Source organism: Chelonoidis abingdonii, chromosome 1 (assembly GCF_003597395.2).
Source record: "Chelonoidis abingdonii isolate Lonesome George chromosome 1, CheloAbing_2.0, whole genome shotgun sequence".
In the NCBI taxonomy this organism is placed as follows: domain Eukaryota; kingdom Metazoa; phylum Chordata; order Testudines; family Testudinidae; genus Chelonoidis; species Chelonoidis abingdonii.
This window is the reverse complement of record NC_133769.1, coordinates 14,179,375-14,203,476: the sequence shown is the minus strand read 5'-3', so window position 1 is coordinate 14,203,476 and position 24,102 is coordinate 14,179,375. Positions and strand designations below refer to the sequence as shown.

The window sequence follows — 24,102 nt, the reverse complement described above, 5'->3', positions numbered from 1 at the left end:
TGTTCTTGTAGAATAAAAAGCAAACTCAGATGCATCCCCTCCAAAGCTTGAAAGGGGAAAGAAAAGGTGTCTGTTTAATTCCTTCAAATCCATTTCTTCTTTTTGTTGTTTCTAAAAAAGAAAAACTCACCACTACTACAGCATTCTCCAGATCACTACAGCGTTTAGTATTGTAATGACAGTGCTCTGGGCCAATGTGTAGTAACTAAAAAAACCTCAGGGGTTGCTTCCTTTGTACTTTTGATTAAAACTTTTAGCACTGGTTCCACTACAGTTGAATGTGTCTGTTATTTTTTTTTCCTTTTAATGTCCCCCATTCAAAGAAAGGCATTATAAAAATGATTGTCCTCTCCCCTTCATGTCCACTGATTGGCTGGATGGAAAAAGTTCCTGGGAGCCCACTTCCTCATTAAAATTCTGCCACAAGCAAGCATCTTCAGAGCAAACCTTTGGAAGGGATCAGACTGTCCACGGTCACACAGGAAGTCTATAACAGAGCAGTAAATTGAACCCTCATCTCTGAAGTCCCAAGCTAATACCCTAATGTCTGGACCACCCTTCCTCAGAACTGTTCTTCACTCCTCCTGAGAATTTGTTGAAGCTGTAGTAAAGAATAGAATTATCAGACATATAGATGAACCCAATATGTTGGGGAAGAGTCAACCCAGCTTTTGTAAAGGGAAATCATGCCTCACTAATCTATTAGAATTCTTTGAAAGGATCAACAAGCCTGTGGAAAAGGGTGATACAGTTGTTATAGTGAACTTGGACTTTCAGAAAGCTTTGACAAGATCCCAGCTCTTAAGCAAACTAAGCAGTCATGGGATGAGAAGGAAGGCCTTCTCATGGGCCAGTAATTGGTTAAAAATAGGGAAACAAAGGGTAGAAATAAATGGTCAGTTTTCACAGTAGAAAGAGTTAAGTAGCAAGGTCCCCCAATGATCTGTATGGGGATCAGCACTGTTCAACATATTCATAAGTGATCTGGAAGAAGGGGGAAATTTTGCAGCTGGTACAAAATTACTCAAGACAGTTAAGTCCAAAGCTAACTGCAAAAAGTTACAAAGGGATCTCACAAAACTGATGGGTTGGATAACAAAATTTGAGATGAAATTCAATGTTGATAAATGCAAAGCAACTCCCAATGGAAAATATAATATCAGCTATACATACAGAAAGATGGGGTCTAAATTAGCTGCTACCAGTCAAGAAAGAAATCTTATAGTCAGTGTGGATAGCTCTCTGAAAACATTTGCTCAATGTGCAGTGGTAGTCAAAAAAGCTAACAGAATATTAGAAACCACTAAGAAAGGGCTAGATAAGACAGAAAATATCATAATCTCACTATATATATATCCATCATATGCCCACACCTTGAACACTGCATATAGTTCTGGTCTCCCCATCTCAAAAAAAGATATATTAGGACTGGAAAAAAAAGTGACAAGCAACAAAAATGATTAGGGACATGGAAACACCTTCCATATGAGGAGAGATTAAAAAGACGGAAACAGTTCAGCTTTGAAAAGAGGCACTTAAAGGGACGTATGATAGAGGTCTATAAAATCATAACTTGTGTGGAGAAAATGAATAAGGAAGTGTTATTTATTCCTTCATATAACACAAGAACCAGAGGTCACCCAATGAAATTAACAGGCAGCAAGTTTAAAACAAACAAAAGGAAGTACTTCTTCTCACAATGCATGGTTACAGTTGACCTGTAAAACTCATTACCACGGGATGTTGCGAAGGCCAAAAGTATAACTGGGTTCAAAGAAGAACTAGATAAATTCATGGAGGACAGGTCCATCAATGGCTATTAGCCAGGATGGTTACAGAAGCAACCCTATGCTCTGGGTGTCCCTAAATTGGGTGACAAGGGATAGATCTCAGTAATTGCCGCTGAAATATTTGGCACTGCCCACTGTCAGAAGATGAATGCTGGTCTGACCCAGTCTAGTTGCTCTTATATTCTTATGTGATCACACCATGATTTGAAGGAAAGAGCAGTGCTGAGAACGATGGTCCAGTAGTTAGGGCTCTAACTTGGAACTTGGAAGATTCTGGTTCAATTCTAGGCTCTGTTATAGGCTACCTGTATGCCCTTGTGTCAGTTACTTTGTCTCTTTCTGCCTCAGTTCCCCATCCATACAATGGGATAATAGCACTTCCCTACCTCACAGGGATGTTATAACAACTACATTAAAGAGTGTGAAGAGCTCAGCTATCACAGTACTGGGGGTCATGTAGATAGGTTTCCAATGAAGTTTAAGTTCAGTTGCCACTTGTTGCTTTCCTCCTTGGCTATGGTGATGAGAAAACCTTTACGTTTAAATGGGGAAAACAAATCAACAGAATCCATAGTCTTTCCTTCTTGCTGCAAGAACAGGAACTCGTGACTGAGGAGAAAAGTTTACTAGGAGTGTCTTGTTAAAATATAGACAGTGAATATTTGTCCTTCTCTTTCCACTCACTTCTAGGTATGTCATTTGTTTTAAAGCCAGGTTTACATCTTATCCCACACAAACCTCTCACTGTTTAATTCATGTTAATTATCAAAATCAAAAGTGCAAAACTGAAGCTATGTTTTAACACATGAAAAAAAAAAATGTCCCATCATCTCAAGCTTCCTCTGTTTTAATTCTGTTGCAACCATACCACCAGCCTTTGTGTGTTGAAAATGACGAGCGTTGCACAGCCTAGGCTGGGAGGAGTGAGAGCTGTTCTCTTGTTATATTCTGTTTTAGGGATATAACTCTTTTCATTACTTGAATTGCACATAATAGACATGGGCTTGAGCCAAATCACACTCTAAAGGCACTTTGCACTTATCAAACATGCCTCCTCAAAGAGCTATACACAAAGGAGTGCAAGTATCACTATTCCCCATTTTTACAGATGGGGAAACTGAGGCCCAGAATAGTTAAACGACTTGCCCAAAGTCACACAGCAGGTTAGTGTTAAAACCTGCAGAGGGACTCAAACCCCAGACCCAATTGATTTCACTAGTCTACAAAGCTTCAGCTGTGGCAGAGTTCAAAATCTAGCTCTTGTCAAGAATTTTATCTCTAGTTACTACACTTTGTGATTTACATGCATTCATTTTTGCACAATTTTTGGCTCTCCCTCAGAAAGCATCCCACTACTCCTTTCCAATGGTTCTCTATTAAAAGAACACATTTACACTAAAGACAGATAGTTCTCTCCCCATTCGAATTATTTACATTTTGTATCATTATTACTTCTGCTTCAACTTTACCCCTCTGGAAATAAAGCCAATTGCTTCTTTCTCCTGACCTGGCTGACATTTTTTCAAATTCTCCACAGCACTGAATGAAGCAACTATAAGCTTTCTAAAAATACAACATAGAAGATTAAGTTTAGCACAGAGAAACTTGCAACAGGCAATGGATTTTCCAAAACAGACTCATGTAGTTTAGGTAACATATTTAGCTGTGGGAGGGAAGGCAAATCAAACCAAAAAGCACTTATAAAATGACTTGCTTTTCATGCTTTCACAGTTGCCCCTTTTAGCTAAATTGTTTTGCTGTTGTGGTTTCTGACTTTACCCCTCAAAGCTGCTTTTTTTTAAAAAAAAATGGGAAGAACTTTATCTTGTTTGCCAAGAAAGGGACGAAGACATATGTAAAATATTACTAAGTAAATTTACTACAGTTAGCCAGGAGGCAATGGAGCTGAAAGTTTCCTCTACCCGTTCAAGAATTCCAGCCTACTTTATATAATTCAGGTCTGTCTTGTTGTAATGTGTATTGTATGCACCAGCAATTACAGAGTCACACTTTTCCATTCATATGATTAATATGCACATGGACCTCATTCAAGATTTTCCTCAATTTTAGAAGTTTTTTTTAAAAACTTTCAGAACCACACACATACACACGCACTCTAAGCAAAATAACCATCTCTCGTTTAGACAGCTGGCTATGCTGTGAGCAGTTTAAAAAGTTTTAGATCAGTTAGCTACAAGCATTTGCAGGTCAAGTACAGGACACAGCGTTAAACTTTTTTTTTTTTTTTTTTAATAAATCATGATAGCCGCTGAATATCTAAGCCTGTTTCTGTGTCACAGTGTGATTTTTTTTTCAGATGCTTGTACATCAGAAGCCTGTTGAACTGAGGATTTAACCACGTGAGAGAGAGGAAAGTAGAGCAAATTTAGTTCAGCTATTTAATTCTTTTGCAAGGGTGGCATCTTGTCCAAGAGATTTGAGGGAGTCAGGGAAAGTCCTCCAGAGGAATCATTTTCAGCCAGGATGACCAATAATCAGCTTAAAAGGCAGCAGTTGGGAGGACTATATGCTCTTCTAGCACCCTCCCACAGCCCCCCTCCACCCCATAAGCATGTCCCTCCATGCACACAGAAATATTAAGTTATTTGGAAGAAACACAGGTCTCCTTCTACCATTAAACCCCCTCTCTCCCAAGGGAGCCAAACGCTAAACAAAAGCTTATCTCTATTCAAGAATGGCCTCAAATTTAGCTGCTGTCTGTTATGGTCTGATAAAGGTTCTTCTTCTGTCTGCCTCCTGCTGTCTCTCCCCTCTCATGTTACCGACCCCCATCCCCCCCACAGTTCCTAATGCCTCTTCTTTTAAGCAATGTCATGACTAATTGAAAATGCATTTTCCTTTCCTCTAGACCAGACAAATGTTTTATCGTTGGCAAGACATTGCTTAAACTTGGGAACACAGGCACTTGTTTTTGGCCCACTTGAGTGATAAAATCTTGCCCAGTTTTTATCATTCTGTTGCAATCAAAACACACCAATATTAAAAGTTGTATGAGTGAATCCAAAGCATTCAGAATCTTAAAAACAATTCCGGGCTCTCTCAGTTAAATACACAATTTGTTTTCACTACCACGGGAAGCCGTAAGCTTGAGAGATGCACAGGGACACGCACAAATATAGAAGAATTTCGAAAAAAAGCAGAGTTATCCAAATACAAGAATTCAGTAAATTCTAAAGACAGTTTCCACTTTTAGGGTGGGATTAGTTACTGTGGTTGAGCACCAATGAGACAATTAGCGATCACTTATAACCACAGATACTCTATAGCCAAATCATCTGAAATTCAGTGCATCTGATCACACAAAACAACTCAGAATCTGACTTCAACCAACAGCTCCGGAGTTAAGTGTTTCATTTCTTAGATCAGCAGCTGGCATAATTGTGCAAGACCTGCACTTTAACAGTTACCCATTCATCTTAAATTACATAAATGGGTCTCATACATATTGACTTTTCACTTTAACAAAGTCTACAGAGACAAACTTTCAAGGAGATGGCATTTTTATATGTGAATGTGATCTTAATGGAATTTCAAGTACTTTCAGGTTTTGCTCATGATGACAACTGCCACAATAAAAAGCTTATGAACAAAGATGTGATTTTATGCCTATTCACCTAGCAGAGAGCGACTTTTACAGCATACTTTGTCAGCAGAGAAATCTTTGCAGTGTCTCTGAAAAGACAGTTACCTTAACACCCCCTAAATATTCGCAGCTCACCATGTACAGTCTGTGTACCAAATATTTGAATCCCATACTATTGGCCAAGAAGAAAGTGATTGAATTTTGTGGCTTTGGCAGAGAAAAAGCACTTCTGAGGCTTCCAAAGATGGGTTGCCCCTTCCCAACTTGAAAGAATGAAAGAAAGAAAGGAGAAAATAAAGGCTCCTTGTATTTGCCAAACATTTTCAGAAAGGGCTGGTCGTACCCCACAATCTGTTTCTTTTCATTCCATTCAGGGAAGTCCGGGGTCAATTTTGGAACACTCAAAAACATAGCAGCTGTTAACCCCTCCGCTGCCACATTGGAAAGAGATGCCAAAGCCGCATATTGTTCTGTCTTTTCATTTCCATCCATTTTGTGTCAGGTCACACAGTGTATGCCCAGAGGGCCTTATGAATAGCCAATGAAAAGCTCATTGTTCAGGCGGCCTCCATTATGTCACCCAGGGAATAAAAAAACTTAGATAATGACCTTAACCATCACTTTGGTGTGACTGTCATGTTTTCAAACCACCCAGCTGCATTCACATGCTAAGAAGGAGACTCCCATCGCATAAGCTATTAAAATATAAATCTGAGCTCAGGAAAGGCTAATTAAATTATGTGGTGTCCAAATGGCATAATATTTTAGGGGGAGATTTCCAAAGGCACGTAGACACCCAACTCTGTCCTTTCAAATCAGTTCCTTGAAATACGCCCCTCTATCCATTATAGGTATTGAATGGAAAGGATGGCTGCTAGTTAAGGAAGGCTCTAGACAGTTCATCTTGGTTCAATTCCTGCCACAATCTTCCTGCATAACTTTAAGCAAGTCATGTTGTATCTCTGGTGACCTATTTCCCTATTTGGGAAGGAGGGATAACACTCATTCACAAAAACAGTGGAAACCTAGAATAACGTGAAACACCCTTCACTGAGTGAAAGCTACCAAAGTTGACAATTTTGTGGCACTCTCTCTTTCCCAAAATAACAAAATGTGACAAATTTATATGGAAACTAAAGGTTCTTTTAGGTGCAAATAAACTGAAATACCTTCTGTTTCCCCACTCGCTGTAATAAAATTCATAAGGCCTGTATGCCGTAATATCTTTAGACAGAGGGCTGCTACCAGTGTGGAAAATCCAAGACATTAGTGATGGCCCTCCAGGGACACGTAATGATTAAAAATTAAAACTATTAAGGAGGTTTCAGAATTAAACCTGTATGTTCACTAGACATAAATTATTGTATAAAGATGCCCGAACAGCTAAGGTTCTGTCTTCACTGCAGAGTTAGCCTGGGCTCTTATCTGTGTGTTGCACCTAACCCCACTCCTGTCCACACAGAAAACCACTCACCCAGTTTAGTGGTGCTTTACACCCAAGCTAGTTGGCCCAGCTGGGGGTGTGGGTTGGAACTTGAGTTCCACTTAGGCTTGTAATCCATTCCCTTTGCAGTGAGGATACAGGCTAAACCCACTGAGTGCTGATAGTCCTCCCATACTTCCTACAGTTCTCCCCATGTGCCCAGAAGAACAGACAAATGGTCCCACAATTCACTGGAAAGAATCATAGAGCTGCTTAGCTTACTGTAGCACAGAGAATCATGTGGTATGTTCTAGCAGTGAACATGAGGGAGTGCAGCAGCAGTGAGGACCCAGTAACTTGGGTAGGGCTTTACAGACTGCCTGTCCACACCTGGGCAAGGCTAACCCAGCTGCTCAGATCTGGGTGTAGATCACCCAGGCTAATGCCACTGTGAAGACATACCCTGAATTTGAGCCCCAACTCTCACTGGTTAAACCCCGCTTTACAAGGGAGGACTAGTTTTCTGAGAGCTCTGATCTACTGCAGTACAATAGTGATTCTTATATGCTTGTTTCACTAGTAATAGTTGAAGATCAGCATCAATGAGGAGACCAGAGCCAAAAGAGCCCCCAGTCCAAGATTTAAAACAAAACAAAACAGGAACCTTGAATTAATCCATATTTCAGCTCCTAAATAACTGGGCTTATTTTCAAGAATACTGAGCATGCAGCAGCTCTCTTTTGGGCATGCAGCCTGATAACTGCCATCCCCCACATCTCAATACCCTGCCAAGATCTGCTGTCTCTTGTTCTCCAGTTTTCCTCACAAAGAGGTGTTCATTGGATGACAGTGATCCCCTGAGCAGGGCTCAGGGAGCAAGAGTTGGAGTCCAGTTTAGAGTCAGGAAGTGCGGGAGGGGAGGACAGAGGCAGAAGTGTGAACTGGTATCCCTAAAGAACAGTACAGCCACTGAGGCTCAGGGAGCTGGGGTGATAAATCAGACACTGGGTACAAGCTCCTCTTTTCCCTCACACACATGGAGAAAAGGAGCCAGGCTACACTGTGGAATTTGAGTCCTGCAGAAGTCAGCTGCACCACCTAGGAAGCCTAGCAGGAAAAAACCCATCCTCAAATATAATTGTCAAAAATACATCAGGGAACTTTATGTCAATGAGCATTTTCAACTATGGGCCATAGTTTGCGTGGGGTGGAAAAATGGGAAATGAAGGATCTCAACAGAATCAATTAACACTGTAGCATAATTTAGGAGTCCTTGCTCTGGAATTTAAGGATTGTTGCTGTGAAATTTGGGCCTTTTGTACCACAGAGTTCATAGAGCTCTGAAGTGCTCTGAAGATGAAAAAGAGCTATCCTGTGCACATGCCACCTGAACAAAATAATGGAGTTGTTCTAAACTAAAGTAAAAGTTGAAATCTCCTGTGGAAGTAAGTGAAAAAACTGGCAGCCTTAATGTCCAGAATTTCAGATCTGCAGGGCTGGTAGGATTTGTACTATATATCTGGAGACATTTTCTCATTTACCAGATTACTCCTGCTAGATTTTCAAAGTCCTTCTGAAAAACAGGGCCCCAGGAATCTTATCTCCTTATCTACTCCCTTACAGCAAAGCTAAAAATTTGGCCAACTTTCAGATTCTTTTTCCAAACTTAGCTTCTTCTCTAAATTGTTTCTAGGTGACGTTCAGCATTCTTCAAATCCACTTTTGAATCATCTGTCAATTAAAAAAAAAAAGGTGGATACATTTTGGCAGTAGCTCTATAGAGTTGTGCTATCTTCAATAGACCGAGAAGGTCTTCCACACTGGAGAGATGATTTGAAAACAGACTAAATGGCTTACAATTTCAGTAAACATTGCCACACCAGCTACTGCAAGAAATACTGCCCTCTCACCCTGCTTTTTATTTTATTATTTTGCCAATGTAGGCTGCTAAGGAAAGACTTACAGGAGATGAGAGAGTTAAGATAAAAACCTTTGGCTGAAACTACAAAGCACTTACTTTTCAACAGAACAAAGAATGCTTTCACAAAGCTGAAAAGTACATTACAGAATTTCTGGCATATACTTCCCATAGTCTTTTGTTCCTGGTAAATCTTTTACTTAAGGAGTGTTGGTTTCATCAAAAACATGCTGTATGCTTCATGTGACCCCACTCTATCGTGCTGTTTGTGAAGGTTTGCGTTTAAAAGAAATTATGCTATGGAAGCTTCAATTGGATGTGATATTCCTGCTTTCTGCCATTGCTTCCTGCTCCTGAATTGTTATACAGAGTGGTTGCATCCACTTAAACAGCTGGAAGGTGAAGTGATCCCTACGAACACTTTGTGCATCTGTTCAAGCTTGGAAAGAGTTTTGGCAGGGAAAGTAAATCTAAATCCAAAATATTTTAATGACTTACGGGATGACTGAAAGCCTCTCAGCATCAAACTACTATGAAATTGAGGCATCTTAAAGTAATGAAAACAGAGAAACCTCAAAAACTCTCTCTGGTCTAAATTGTCAGAGACACAATACAAAATTACAGACATCACGAATCAGCGACCACACCTTCAACATGCATGTTGAGACATTATTATGGAGATCAGGTCACTGATGTTCAAAGCATCGAGAAGTAAAGGTCCAAAAATTGGTCATATTAGAGGCAAGTTCCTCCTGTCTACATCTTGGCAGAGATATAGGAAGACTGAAGCTTTGTAGTAAGTGGAGCTTAAAAGCTCAAAATGGAGGGTGATGGAAGTTAGGGTTTTAACATACAGACTCACATTGACTGTTTGGGATTATTGCAGACAAGGATGCACATTAACTCTTAGAGCATGGGTATATGTCCATATAATACTCCCACTAATAACTGTTTGCTTCACATTGTTTTTTGACCAATGATATTTTTGTGATGGTAACATGGAGCTGCACGCGCGCACCCACACCTTACCCCTGGAGTCAGTCAGTGGGAAGACCCACATGAATATTCTGGAAGGATGTGGCCCACAAGCAGTACAATGTGTTATTTAAATAGGTAAATTGAGGCTTGCCCTCTACCAATGTTTACGTAGCCCATTTACATACACCTGATCTGAGTTGAAAAGGCACTTGCAATAGAAGCTCAGAGTTCTGAACACCAGAGTTACAAACTCAACCACACACCTCATTTGAAACTGGAAGTATGCAACCAGGCCACAGCAGAGACCGAAAAAGAAAAAAAGAAAAAGAAAGAAAAAGAAAACACAGTACAGTACAGCGTTAAATGTAAAGTACTAAAAAAAAATGAAGTTTAAAAAAAGATATGATGGAAAGGAAACAGTTTCTGTGCTTGTTTCATTTAAATTAAGATGGTTAAAAGCAGCATTTTTCTTCTGTAAAGTTTCAAAGCTGTATGAAGTCAATATTCAGTTGTAAACTTTTGAAAGAACAACCATAACATTGTTTTCAGAGTTACAAACATTTCAGAGTTATGAACAACCTCCATTCCTGAGATGTTCGTAACTCTGAGGTTCTACTGTATGTGTTTAAAACTCTTTAAAGTTGTTTAAGATACTAGAGGACATGATGAGACATTTTAATTCCCAGAGATTCCCCATGAAAAGGGCAGAATTTGAAGTATACCACTACTATTTTATTATACAACTGAACACTGTTTACTTACTATGAGTACAGTATGTAGCACAATATGGTTCTGGTCCACGATTAGGGCCCTACCAAATTCACGCCCATGAAAAATGTGTCACGGACTGTGAAATCTGGTCCCCCCCTCCGTAAAATCTGGTCTTTTGTGTACCCTATACTATACAGATTTCACCAGAGTTTCTCAAACTGGGGGTCCCAACCCAAAAGGGGACTGGGGGGGGGTGTCACAAGGTTATAGAAGGGGGATAGCGGTATTGCCACCCTTACTTCTGCGCTGCCTTCAGAGCTGGGTGGCCAGAGAGTGGCAGCTGTTGACTGAGAGCCCAGCTCTGAAGGCAGCAGTGCAGAAGTAAGGGTGGCAATACCAGACCATGCCATCCTTACTTCTGCACTGCTGCTGGCAGTGGCATTGCCTTCAGAGCTGGGCACCTGGCCAGCAGTCACCGATTTCTGGTCACCAAGCTCTGAAGGCAGCTCTGCTGCCAGCAGCAACAGAGAAGTAAGGGTGGCAATACCGTGACCCCCATACAATAACCTTGCAATCCCCCCACAGTCCCTTTTTGGCTCTGGACTTCTATAGTTACAACACCGTGAAATTTCAGATTTAAATATTTGAAATCATGAAATTTACAATTTTTAAAATCCTATGACCATGAAATTGACCAAAATGGACCGTGAATTTGGCCCTATCCATGACTGAGGCTCCTAGAGTGCTATGGTAATACAAATAATACATAATAATATAATAAAAAAGGAGATTATAAAGTGCTTTCTCAATGTTTTATATACATGGGCCCCATTTGAGAAGGTTTTTCTTTCTTCTTTTGAGCCATGAGCCCTCAAACTGTATGAAAAGCTTGTGCAAAAATATTTTAAAGCCCTAACATGGTTGCACCCTGTAGTCTGATTAGCTCCATCTCAAGTGTTAGTATTACTATTTAGTGCCTCGAGGCCTGAGTCAAGACTGGGCCCCCTGTGTGCTAGGCACTGCCCCTCCCCAAGACTGTATGCTCTAAATAAACATGAAAGTAAGAAGGTGGGAGATGAAACGGGGGCTAAGTGACTTGCCCAAGGTCAAACAGTAGATCAGTGGCAGGGCAGGGAATAAAAGCCAGGTCTCCTGACTCCTGTTCTACTGCCCTATTCACTAGATCACAAATGACTTTGTGACATAGGTTTTCATCATTTAAGGTATTGATGACCATCATTAAAGGGCCCAAATCACCTCAGATCTGGCTACCTGTGAGAGAGACTTTACTCAGATCGTCTGGAATACTCTTTCTGTAGTTTGAACAAATTCCAGGATGAATGCTGAGCTCTTTCACTAAGAGATCTGCCCCTGATGGAACTCTTTGCCTTTGGCAGTATGTGTGTCAGAGCCTGTTCCATGGTATTAAGACAACTGAAGTTGTGGTCTAGTGCAGTGCGTTTCAACCTTTTGATACCAGGGACCACCTTGCTGCTTTGTAAAGTGTGTAAGGGAGCTATTGGGGATTGGCACCAATCCACGGACTGGGAGCTGAGAAACACTGGCTCTAATGGATATGCGGCTGAACTGAGCATCAGGATTCTATTGCTGGCTCTGCTACTGACCTAGTGTGTGACCACAATCTGAGGCTCATTTATCTGTTGCCGCTTTTCAGCCATTTGGTTTGCTTTCTTTTTCTGCAAAAATGTATTGCTGTGAGCCGCAAAGTTGCCCAGTGAGGGCCTGATCCAGTGACCATTCTAAACCATGGGAAAAATCCTCTTGATTCCATCTGGGCTTTGGATCAGGCCCTGCATGCACATTTTCTATCACAGCACTTGGATCCCAAGACAATAGTTGCTGAAAAAGTTAATGCAATCAATCCTCCAAGTTAGTCCAAAGCCCTTTTCTGGAAACCCACACAACATTTTGGAATGACAATGGCTTGGGTTTTTTTGTTCTTCCTACTCTCCCTTTTGTTTTGTTTCACTTTGAATACTTCACAATGTTTGTATTTTGAAAGCTGGCCTATTTTCCCCCACACAAAGCAGCCGATTCAGTTTGTGGTATAAATGCTAAATCAGCATGTGTCAAACTTGTTAAACCTTCTTTATGCTAAGCCTTGAAGAACATGATAAAATAAAGCTTTAAAGATATACATTTTAATAAAACATTATTCATGCACCGTTAAGCCACAAAATATTCTCGTGTACTGTAAAGAAATGAAAAGTAACATTTCTCTGGCCTAAAGCTAACTTTTTATGACATCTCTGGTAATTTTTCTTAGTACTGCTTTATTTATTTATTTTACAGTAAGCTTTCAGAAAAGCAGTGGTATTTTTCTTGACACGCATTCAGGTGTTTTTTAGCCTGACATTTTACATCATCTACAGCAGTGCTTCACAAAGCTGGTCTGTCGCTTGTTCAGGGAAAGCCCCTGGTGGATCAGGATGATTTGTTTACCTGTCATGTCCGCAGGTTCAGCCGATCCCGACTCCCACTGGCCGCAGTTTGCTGCTCCAGGCCACTGGGGGCTGTGGAAAGCAGCGGCCAGCACATCCCTCTGCCTGCGCCGCTTCCCGCAGCTCCCATTGGCCAAGAACAGCAAACCGCAGTCAGTGGGAGGCACGATCGGCCGAACCTGCGGATGTGGCAGTTAAACAAACCGACCTGGACCACCAGGGGCTTTCCCTGAATAAGTGGCGGCCTGACTTTGAGAAGCACTGTGCACTGATCAAACAGCCTAGACAACAGCTCTTAAGAGAGGAAGGATGGCTTTGTGGTTAAGACACCAGATTGGATTTTAAGCAATATGGGTCTCTGCCAAAGACTCTGTGTGTGACCTTGGGTAAGTCACTTAAATTTTCTCTGACTCAGCTCCCCAATTGCTAAATGGGGATGATAATATTTACTTTGTCTATTTAAATTGTAAGTTCTTTGGGGCAGGGCCTGACCCTTCATGTGCTGGCACAACACCTAGTATAACACGGACAGACCTCAGTCGTCGCACGGAGGGATCGAATGTGGGACCTCTGGAGTTGAATGCATGAGCCTCTACTGCATGTGTTAAAAGCCACATGGCCCTTCGCTAAGGCTATAGAGCAAACTCTTTAATCTATAAGTGGTCTCAGTGCCGCTAAACAGGACAGAACACCCCACCCAGGAGGTGTGTGGGTCACATAATTCCCCTAGTTGACAAAGTGCATCCTGAGCTTCAGAGACTTTCCAGCTGAAATCCCAGACAAGGCCCCATTTGTAACACTGACAGACCCTGGTTGTCAGCAGGTGGGATTGAACCTGGGGCCTCTGGAGCTTAGTGCATGAGCCCCTATTGCCTGAGCTAAAAGCCACATGGCCCTTAGCTAAGGCCGTAGCAGACTCATTAATCTCTCTCTCTCTAAGTGGTCTAGGTGTCACTAGATAGGATAGAGCACCATACCCAGGAGGTGTGTGGGTTACATTAACACAGGGGTCTCCAATCCTTTTAAGCACAAGATCATTTTTTGAATTTAAGTGCCACCCAGGATCTATCACAAAGAAAATGTAGAAATAACAGTAATCACATAAACCCAAACAACCCTACCCTGCCCCTCCTCTGAGGCCCTGAGCCACTCACTTCATCCCCCCACCCTCTGTTGCTTGCTCTCCCACACCCTTCCTCACTTTCACTGGACTAGGGCAGTAAGTTGGAGTGCAGGAGGCGATGCAGACTCTGGACTGGGGCCAAGGGTTTGGAGTGTGGAAGGGACTCCAAGATGAAGCTGGAACAGAGGGTTGGGGTGCAGGAGGGGCTTCAGGTCTAGGGTAGGGGTTGAGGTGCAGGCTATGGGCAGGAGTTTGGGTGCAGAAGGCGTCAGGGTTGGGGCCATAGATTGGGGTGCAGGAGGGGGTGCAGGGCTGGGGTAGGGGGTTGGGATGCAGCAGGGGGTGTGAGGGTGCGGGCTCTGGCTGGGCGCTGCTTACCTCAGGTGGCTTCTGGGCAGCAGTGCAGCGGGGCTAATCAAGCTCCCTGCCTGCCCTGGCCCTGTGTGGCTCCCAGGAGCAGCCAGCATGACCGTCAGTGGCTCCTGGGGAGGGGAAGGGCAGGTGGCTCTGTGTGCTGCCTCGGTCTGCAGGGAGCACCTCTGCAGCTCCCATTGGCCAGGAATAATAATAATTATTATTGGTTATTTGTATTACGGTAGTGCCGAGAGGCTCCAACTGAGATTAGTGTCCTGATGTGCCAGTGCAGTAGTCGCCGACTGGTAGCTCATGATGGACTAGTTGATCATGGAGCCTCTGACAGTCGATCTCAATCCCAGTTACTAAGACTGAGACTGACTGTTAGAGACTCCACAATTGACCAGTCCATCATAATCTAGGGTTGCCAACCCTCCTGCAGCTGGCCACTAATAGTCCAGCAGTGCAGTGGGGCTAAGGCAGGCTCCCTGACTGCTCTGGCCACACTCTACTCTCAGAAGTGGCCAGCATGACTGGCAGCAGCTCCTGAGAGGGGGAGGGGAAGGGCTGGTGGCTCTGCATGCTGCCCCCATCCACAGGCACTGCCCCCACAGCTCCCATTGGCTGCGGCCCCCATTCCTGGCCAGTGGGAGCTGCCAGGGTGGTCCCTGTGGACAGAGGCAGCACACGGAGCCACCTCCCCTTCCCCTCTCCCCTTCAGAGTTGCTGCCAGTCATGTCAGCCGCTTCTGGGAGCAGCGCGGGGCCAGGGCAGGCAGGGAGCCTGCCTTAGCCCCGCTGCACTGCCAGACTGTTAGTGGCTCAGCAGGAGGGTTGACAACTCTAGATTATGACGGACTGTTTGACCATGGAGATTCTGATAGACTGAGATCGATTTTCAGAGGCTCCATGATTGACCAGTCCATTGCGAGCTCCCGGTTGGTGACTACTGCACTACCACATCGGGACACTAATCTCGGTTGGAGCCTCTTGGCACTACCATAATACAAATAATAAATAATAACTTATGCATGCTGCAGTCTGCTGCTCCAGCATCTCCATCTTCTAGGACAGAAACAGGAAGTCCTAAGAGACAAAAGACTCTGATGCTGACTCCAAAGCAGAGCAAACCCCTATTGGGTTTAAGTCCTGAAACTTGAGGTTTTATATCCCTTTCAAAACTCCTTCATCTCTAACACACCTGAACTCTATCTGAGCCTCCTGGAAGCCGAGACTGTGGCTATACCCTATGCTATTCTGCTGTGTTTGATAATGGGTGTATCACCGGATCCTAGTTCCAGTCTCCTGCACAATCACTAGCATCTCCCCTGAGCCAATAGTCAGGCCTCCTCCTTCAAGGGCCTCATTTATTGGGTTTGTTATCATCTCAACATAGGACCCAGTGGTCCGAATTCTGACTCAGAAGCTGGTTTTCAGAGACAAACACTGGTAAACTTCTGAGCTCTTGGGAAAAATGCAGAGCAGGTCTCCTGGCAGTTCTCTTCTTTAAGGAGTGACCTTTCTGTTCAGGTCCCTCCATGAGCAAGGAAGTGCAGCTGTCATTAATGAATCAAGACACAGTGAGATCCAGCTGTCTGCTCTCAAAACCTCTGAAGTGAGACAGTAACTCTCCTGGGTCCTAGCTCCCACTTGGGCCCTTCTTTCTCGCCGTTTAGATTACTGCCCCTTTCTTTCTTAGGGACACTGGGGAAGTGTGTGTGTCTCGAGCATAAGGACCTTTTGGGGTTGGAAAGGGTCTGCGCTGCCCAAAGTGTCAAACACAGCTGCTCCCCCAGATCTGACTCAACCAGCATTGAATTTATTTGGCAGCCCTGGCAGTAAGTTCAACATCTGTGTCAATGAAAGATGGATAGAGAATCTGTGCTTCAGGACAATAGGAACTATATACCAGTTTGATGATGTGCTTAGAGCCTGACTGCCCAGCATTGTAACCTGGCCCATTACAGTATATAGGCGAGCAGGTCCATGCAAACCACAGGGACTAATAATGACATTCTTATCCTTAATGCAACACAACACGTCCATTTCTCACATTATACAAACAAATGAGATGTGCAGATAAAGCAGTTGAAGCACTTTTTGGAATGGATTTTAGTCCCCCATTGCAGGCCTTAGTACCATATAGCAGCCTGGTTCTTTTTCTCCCCATGCTTGAGAATATATTTTCCTGTCTTGAAGGAGTCCCATTGTTCTCCCCTGCTCCCTGCACCTGCTCCCTTCTACTCTCTTGCTCCTGAGCTAAAGAAAAACAATGAAAATTAGAGCCATAAAATGTGCATATCTGGATCCTAAAACTCAAAAGCTTTTGAGTGAAGGTAGGAGGGATATTTTGCAACCTGGATTTTGGGGCTTCATCCAGCAGATATTTACACGTGAGTAACGTTGCTCATATGTGTTAGGGTTTGTTGGACCTGGCCAGAAAAGCATGTCAGATCCACAGCACAGATTTCAGGGTGTTTGGATCCAGAGTTTTGGCTGGAGTCCATCTCTGCAAAAATGAGGTCCAGTGCAGTGGTCTGCTGAGTGCCCATGGGCATGTCAGATTCCTCAGCTCTAAAATGGGAATACTGATACTGATTTCCTTTGCAAAGCTCTCTATTGTGGAAAGGCCAAGTATTATTAACACAGGGAATGCTGAAAAAGATTGCACAACCAGACAAACGTTTTCAGTAAAACCAAATGTTTGTTTGTTTGTTTTTAAGAAAACCCCAAAAAGCAAACAGAAAATTGACATTAAAAAAAAATCCATTTTTACAAAATAACCATTTTTCATCTAAAAGACTGTGTTGGAAAAATTTTAACCAGCTCTGTTGTAATGCATCTTTTCCTATTTGTTAATAGACGGTGCTGAGAACCTAGTATTTAATGCAATGGGCTTTATTTGCGGGGGCTCAGCAAAGAAAATCTTAAGGGCTAAATAAAATTGAATGAATCTATTGGATCAATAGCAGCTATTTAAAATAGTCCCAAAACATTGACAGGAATATATGAGATGTATTTGAAAAAGCTGCTTCATTTGGTTCAAGGACTGTGAAGTAAATAAGTTACCTTGAAGGTGTTTACAACATGTAGTATAGGATTTTTAAGAGCACTGTTACTAATAATTAACTCTTTTGTAGCATGTTCTATCTTCAAGGACACTGTTGATTTCCTACAGTCTTATGAATAAAACTGTTTTAACTTATTATGTTAGCTATTGCACAAGAAAACCTCAAAATGTTGTAAAGTTCAGGTGCAGGTCCAAGACTAGAAACAGCACAGAAATTCACAGCAATTGCAACATTGCGTCCATAAATCACCTCAGTGAGACAATATCTAGGCCTAACTTGTTGAGATAAATAAAGACAATGTTTTATACCAAAATATCACGCTTTATTCAGAATTACCTTTGTGTTTGCAGTTTTACTTCAGATCCTTAATGTTCTTTTAGCACTCTAGGATCTACAACATCATCCTTTTTAAAAAGTACAGTAATCTAATGTAATAACCCATAATGCATCCTACAATTTCCATGTAATAAGTGTTTCTATGGTATTGCATGCTCTTGCTTTAGGATGCTGCAGTGTTTTTATTTTATATCAAGGATGATTTCTTTTGAAGCTAATGTTGGAAGTTTAACATACATATCCTGAGAAATTTTGTAATCACATATATTTCTTCTATACAAGTTAACCTACTATCCAACTTGCTTTTGCCTTTGCTAGGAATGTTTGCATATTGCAAAACACCTACTTTCATACTAATATAAATAAATGGCTGAAAGAACACTGAAAATGGAGAGCTTTTGCTTATTATTTAAATTCTTTCACATAGCAGGCACTGTGTGAAATTCTAATTCACTGTCTCTGCAACGGAGTCAGATATTTAAATGGTCCAAAGCTTAGGAAATCACTTAAAATGTAATTAATACAGGAGCACGATTCATTGTGGTCTGTGAGATGTGATGCATTAAGTGTAGCAAATAAGACATACCATAGGACAGTCATTCACCTGTATTATACATCTAATCCACTAAAATATGTATATAGATTTACTATATTTGCTTTATTTTCTAGTCCTGATATTACACATTGATGTTTACTTGTTGGTAATTTAATCTTATAGTATTTAGTCATTTTTTTGCTCACTGTTTTTGAAAAATTGCTACAGTTACAGACCAACAGCTAAAAATACATAGACAAAAAAAGTGTTTTCTAAATGAATGGTTTAATCTGTCTGTAACCCATCTCCATGGACTGTGCCTGAATGTATAAAAAAGTCGGCACTAAAGCTGTCACTCATGCATAAGGCCCAAACAAGAAAGACATCAGCATTGTCCATCCAGCTGTGTTCTGTGTGAGACTGAGGCCTGGTTTACACTAGAGAATTAGATCAGCATAACTATGTCACTGAGGGGTGTGAAAAATCCACCCTTAAGCCAACATAGGTCCTTGTCTAGGCTGTACTAGGTCACTGGAAGAATTCTGTCAACCTAGCTACCACATCTCAAAGAGGTGGATTAACTTTGGCAATGGGAGGAACTCTCCTGTTGGTGTAGGGAGTGTCTACACTGAGCAGCTGCAATGATGTAGCTGTGCCGCTGTAATGTTTTACATGTAGACAAGCCCCGAGTGTCTCAGTTCCATAACAGGGCCACCCAGAGGATTCAGGGGGCCTGGGACAAAGCAATTTCGGGGGCCCCTTCCATAAAAAAATGTTAGAATACTATAGAATACTATATTCTCGTGGGGGCCCCTGCAGGGCCCAGGGCCTGGGGCAAATTGCCCCACTTGCCCCCTTCTCTGGGCAGCTCTGTTCCATAATGATGGTCTCTTGCTTCTTACTAAAGACGGCAACTGTTCCAATACCATGGTAACCTTTAAAAGTTTGTATTATGCATACATACTTGAATTCGATCCCCACTTAATGCATGCCCACTGAAGCATCAGGGACAAATCAGAACCAAGCCACACAATACCTATATCTCCCATCTCTCAGTCCTATGTCTTGATAAACTGAAACTTCCTCCTATCTCAATTATTTTCTAAGCTCCATTCTTGCTTCCAGCAAGGAGCATAAGCAGAGGAATTGAAATACTGATCAAAGACATCTCCAATGACATTTCCAACCTGTGGGAAACGAGGGACTGGAAAGTGTACAGTTAATATTGTTGACATTTCTAGCCCACTGTAGTAAATTGAGCAAGTTGTGGCAATGGACATAAGATTCTGATATATACACAATATTTGGGTGCTTTTTTTTCCCTAAGTTCTTCATTCACTATGAATAATTATATTAAAATTGTGTGTCTTGGACACAGTACAAGGTAAGACAATGAAGCTAATTCCAAGACTAAGCTATGAGGCAACAGTCTGGGAGTCTGGCTGTTTTTCACAGAACAGGTAGAGACTGCAGGAGACCTACTAGAAGTTTTCAAAGTTAAGAATAGACTTGACAAGTAGGCAGGGGTGAAAGTAACTCTGGAGACTTACCGGTACAGGGGCTGGATCCAACCCTTGGAAGGGGCGGGGCCTTATGCAGAAGGGGCGAGGTTGGGGGTGAGCATCCCCCAGCCAGTCCTTACACGCTGCCTGGCTTGTGCCACCCAGGGCTCCAGCGATGATTTAAAGGGCCCTAGGCTTCAGCTGCTGCCATGGTAGCAACAGCGGTGGCCGGAGCTCTGGGTCCTTTTAAATCGCCAGCCCCTGGGCAGCTGCTTCCTTTGCCCCCCTTCCCTGTCAGCAGCTGGGGGAAGAAAAGGGGCAACGACGTTAAAGCGCTGGCACGGCAGCGCTTTAAACAGGGTCCTTTGCCATGGCAGCACTTTAACATCGCTGCCTCTTTTGTGTCCCCCCATCGGCGGCCCTGCTGGGAGGGTTCATACTGGCAGGGCCACTGGCAGTGTTTTAAGCAGGGTCCTTTGCTGTGGCAGCGCTTTAACGTTGCTACCCCTTCTCCCGCAGTCGGTGTCCATGCCAGTATGGACCTACTGGCAGGGTCACTGGTGGGGGAGGCAAAGGGGCAGGGATGTTAAAACACTGCCATGGCACCACTTTAATGTGGGCTACATACGGGCTGGTATCGCTTCTTACCGGTACGCTTTACTGGTCCATACCGGCTCACTTTCACCCATGCAAGTAGGTTATAAGAGGAGCATAACAAAATTCAAAAGAGGCTCAAAAATAGATGCTCGTCTAGAAATTATAAGTAAATAGAGACTTCAGAACTGTGTTATGAGAAGCATAATAAATATATGAAATATATTACTAAGGAAAGTAATTAAAACAAAATGTGTCCAGTAAATGAGTACAAAGTGCAGAGTTATGCCTGGGAAAAGAAAGAAAAGATGTGTTTGAGAAAAGAGCAGGAAGGTGGGAGTGATGTAGACCAAGAGTGGCCTAGCAAATTGGATTGAATGGCCTTTCCTTGTTCCTAACAGTTTATGCATCTTATAAGCCTTAATTATAGCATCTTGAATGCAAAACTAATTCTGCATGAACTGCCATGCAATGGGTGAACAATATTTTCCATTAAGGTGTCAAGGTCAATGATCCAGATAATTAACTAACACAGCGGTTCAATACATTAATTCTCTATGAAATAGTAGTAAAATGTATGTTGACTCTTGGTAACCTCTAGGTAGAAGTAACCACTTTCTTGATAAAATGTGGATGTAATAATCTGTTTGGGCCTGTCTACCGGAGATGAGGGATTTTCTTAAATAATGATGATGCATGCTGCTCTTGTAGGGAGTCGGAGTATGTCATTAAACTAGCTAATATTTTGCTGCCCTCCTATGTACAGGCAACGTTGCTGAAGGGCAGTGATGCTGACAAATCCTTACAGGCCAGAGAAGGGAATAAAGCAAGGAGAAAACTGGATGAAAAAAGTAGATAAAGGGCCTAAGGTGAATCTGAGCCTAATACAGAGCTATTTGGTTTGTTTGCTTTTCTCCTCAAATAAAAATAGTTCAATCATTATTTTTTCTGCAATAGGGGAAAAAAAACAACCCACTCTTCAGTCACAAACGGAGTTCATTGCCTATCAATAAACAGAACTTTAGATCTCTCTGGATTCAGATACACAATGCAGAGATATTAGTTCTGCTCCAGCTTATTCCAAGGTGCCAGAGTTCAGAATGAAAATCTACAGACTGCTGATAGCCAAGCCAATTCTATACAACAGCAAAGATCCATCTATGCTATATACATGTATATTAAGCAGATACAATATATTTTAAGCCCATTAAGCAGATACTTTCATTGGGCTGTGCACACTGATGACTGGTCTTTTTCCTGAGTTGTTACAGTTAGTTTAGAACCCAGCCACGTGAATGAGTTCAGGCTATTTTTTTTCCCAACGGGCATTACACCATGCATGTGTCAACATCAAATACCATCTGCCATCATCCTGACCATTCAGCTTTGCTACATTCCTTCAACATTCCTCATAGAAATCTTTAGTTTCAATTAAACTGAATAATTCTGTGTAATCTTCAAATGTTTACCTATTTATCCATATCGTTAATAAATATATTAAACTACACAGCTCGTTGGGCGCCTCACTGTTACCATTTTGTTCTATTGAAAAGTCTACTCCTGCTCTTTGTATTCTGCCTCTTACCCGATTTCTAACCAATAACAGTCCTTTACCTCTCACTCGTGATTACCTTGTTTCTTCAATAGCCTTTTGTGAGGGATTTTAACAAAAGCCTTTTGAAAATCCAAAGAAATTATGTCAACTGTCTCTGTGTAAATCCAACATGATGAGGATTAATATACTCCTCTGTAGCATTCTTAGGGTTAATACATTTTATCTGCCAGAATATTTCAGTCCAATATCAAGAACTGCTTCAGAATACAAAAATCTCCAAACATTTATTTATATTTACTTTTAATGAGCAGTATACAACCTGTCTCAACAAGCAGCAATTTAATTACATCATTGCATCTGATCAAATGAACATCCTGTTCATAATAAAACCGTACCTATAAATAAACATAGAAAATACAAATTAAGCTTTCTTATTAGACTGCAGCAGACTTAACATCTCAAATCTTCCCCTACTTGTTGTGAACTGAATCTTTATCTGGAATAGTGGGTACATTATAATGTTGGTTTGCATGTTTGCATATTCATAAAAATTCTCCTCATGCCATGTCTACCTTGGGAATTTGTCCTGATTTCTGCCATTGCTGACCTGCCATTGATATATCTGCACTGATGTAACTGCTAGTGTTGTCAAGCAAAGATGGCTAGAGATGGTTAAAAAATCATTACAAACTCACTTGTTTTGTTTAGAAAAAGAACAACTTTTCATTTATTCAAATTTTTGCCACATTTTTAGCCAAATTTTTCATTTTTTAAATTTTTCATTTGGGGTTTTCCTTTCCCCTCCACTTTCTTTTTCTTTTCCCCCTTATTGCCATGTACAAAGAAGGACAAAAACAAACACATTTAAAAACAGAAAAAAAAATTAATTTTTAATTTTCCACGTTCATCAAAAAAAAAGTAAAAATTCAAATAAATGAACTTTTTTCACAAAAATTTCCAGTTTAGGAAAAAGGCCATTTTTCAACAAAAATATTCTTAGTTTGAAAAATTTCAACCAGCTCCAAAGCTGATAGTAGCACTAGTATATGTAGCCCTGCTTGAAATCGGTGTTAACTGTCCAAGTGCAAATGGCAGCTTACAATTTATTTTAGGGAATTTCCCTGGTGCATCTACAGTGGTGGCAGGAAACTGATGGATGAAATCAGGTAAAAAGCTCAGCATATGCAAGACTTAAATCTACAATTGCTTTTTGTGCTCATCAGTTGGGATCCTGATCAACAGTTCTCTGATAAAAGTGATTTTAAAACTAAAACTAAATATTCTGTGTCTGCGATGGATGTTATTAACAATCAAAATCTTTGTTAAAAGGAATGCTATTTTTTTTAAAAAGTAGAGTATTTCAACTTTGTCTTTTATAATTCCTGAGTCTAGTGCATTGGAGGCAAACAGTGCCACAGGTTCTAAATTTGGTTAGTGTGTGAAAGGCGACAAACTGATAGCCCTGGAGAAAGCCACAGAACACAAAGCATAGGCAGTGGTAGTTCAAGCTTTCTCCACATTGCACCATTAATGTTACTCAAACCCTGACCTGAAAGACCCAGGTAAAAGAGTGGACAATTCTTTGTCCTCTGCTGTGACTGCCAAAATGGTACCATTTAATGTCAGATATGGGGCTATTTTTCAACTGTGAATAATAATTATCCTCTAGGAATTGGACCAAAACCATCAGTGATTTCATTCACCACTAATGTGGGCTGGATTCAAACCAGCACAATCCCATTACAAATTCCCTCAGACATACAATCTCCCCTCCTATCCAGAATCTATTTGGAGAACAATAAGACTCTACTGATCTGAATATTGGAAGGAACTAACACCTCCCAAATCATACCAACTTACTGAAAACATTTCATAACATCAGAAACACCTTCATAATAAATCTTTTTTAACAACATCAGGATATGATACTCTAATATTTCACATCTCCTGGTCTCCAAGCATGTATCTGGCGGGACAACAAATGTGAGAAAATCGACACTTCCCAGTACTTGTTACTGGTATATGGGGATTAACAGTGAAGCCAACATTAAATTAATCAAGCTTTTGGAAGATGCTGAACAGAAACTAGCATTAGGGTCCAGTGATCCATGTCGCCTGATCCTGGAAGACATGGTAATATTGAATTG

General features: G+C 41.6%; 1 protein-coding gene across 1 annotated transcript in view; it reads right to left on the bottom strand.

The window, feature by feature from the left end:
- CELF2 (CUGBP Elav-like family member 2) overlaps positions 1-24,102 on the bottom strand; it is a 703,635-nt gene that overhangs the window by 466,929 nt on the left and 212,604 nt on the right. The window lies entirely within an intron of this gene.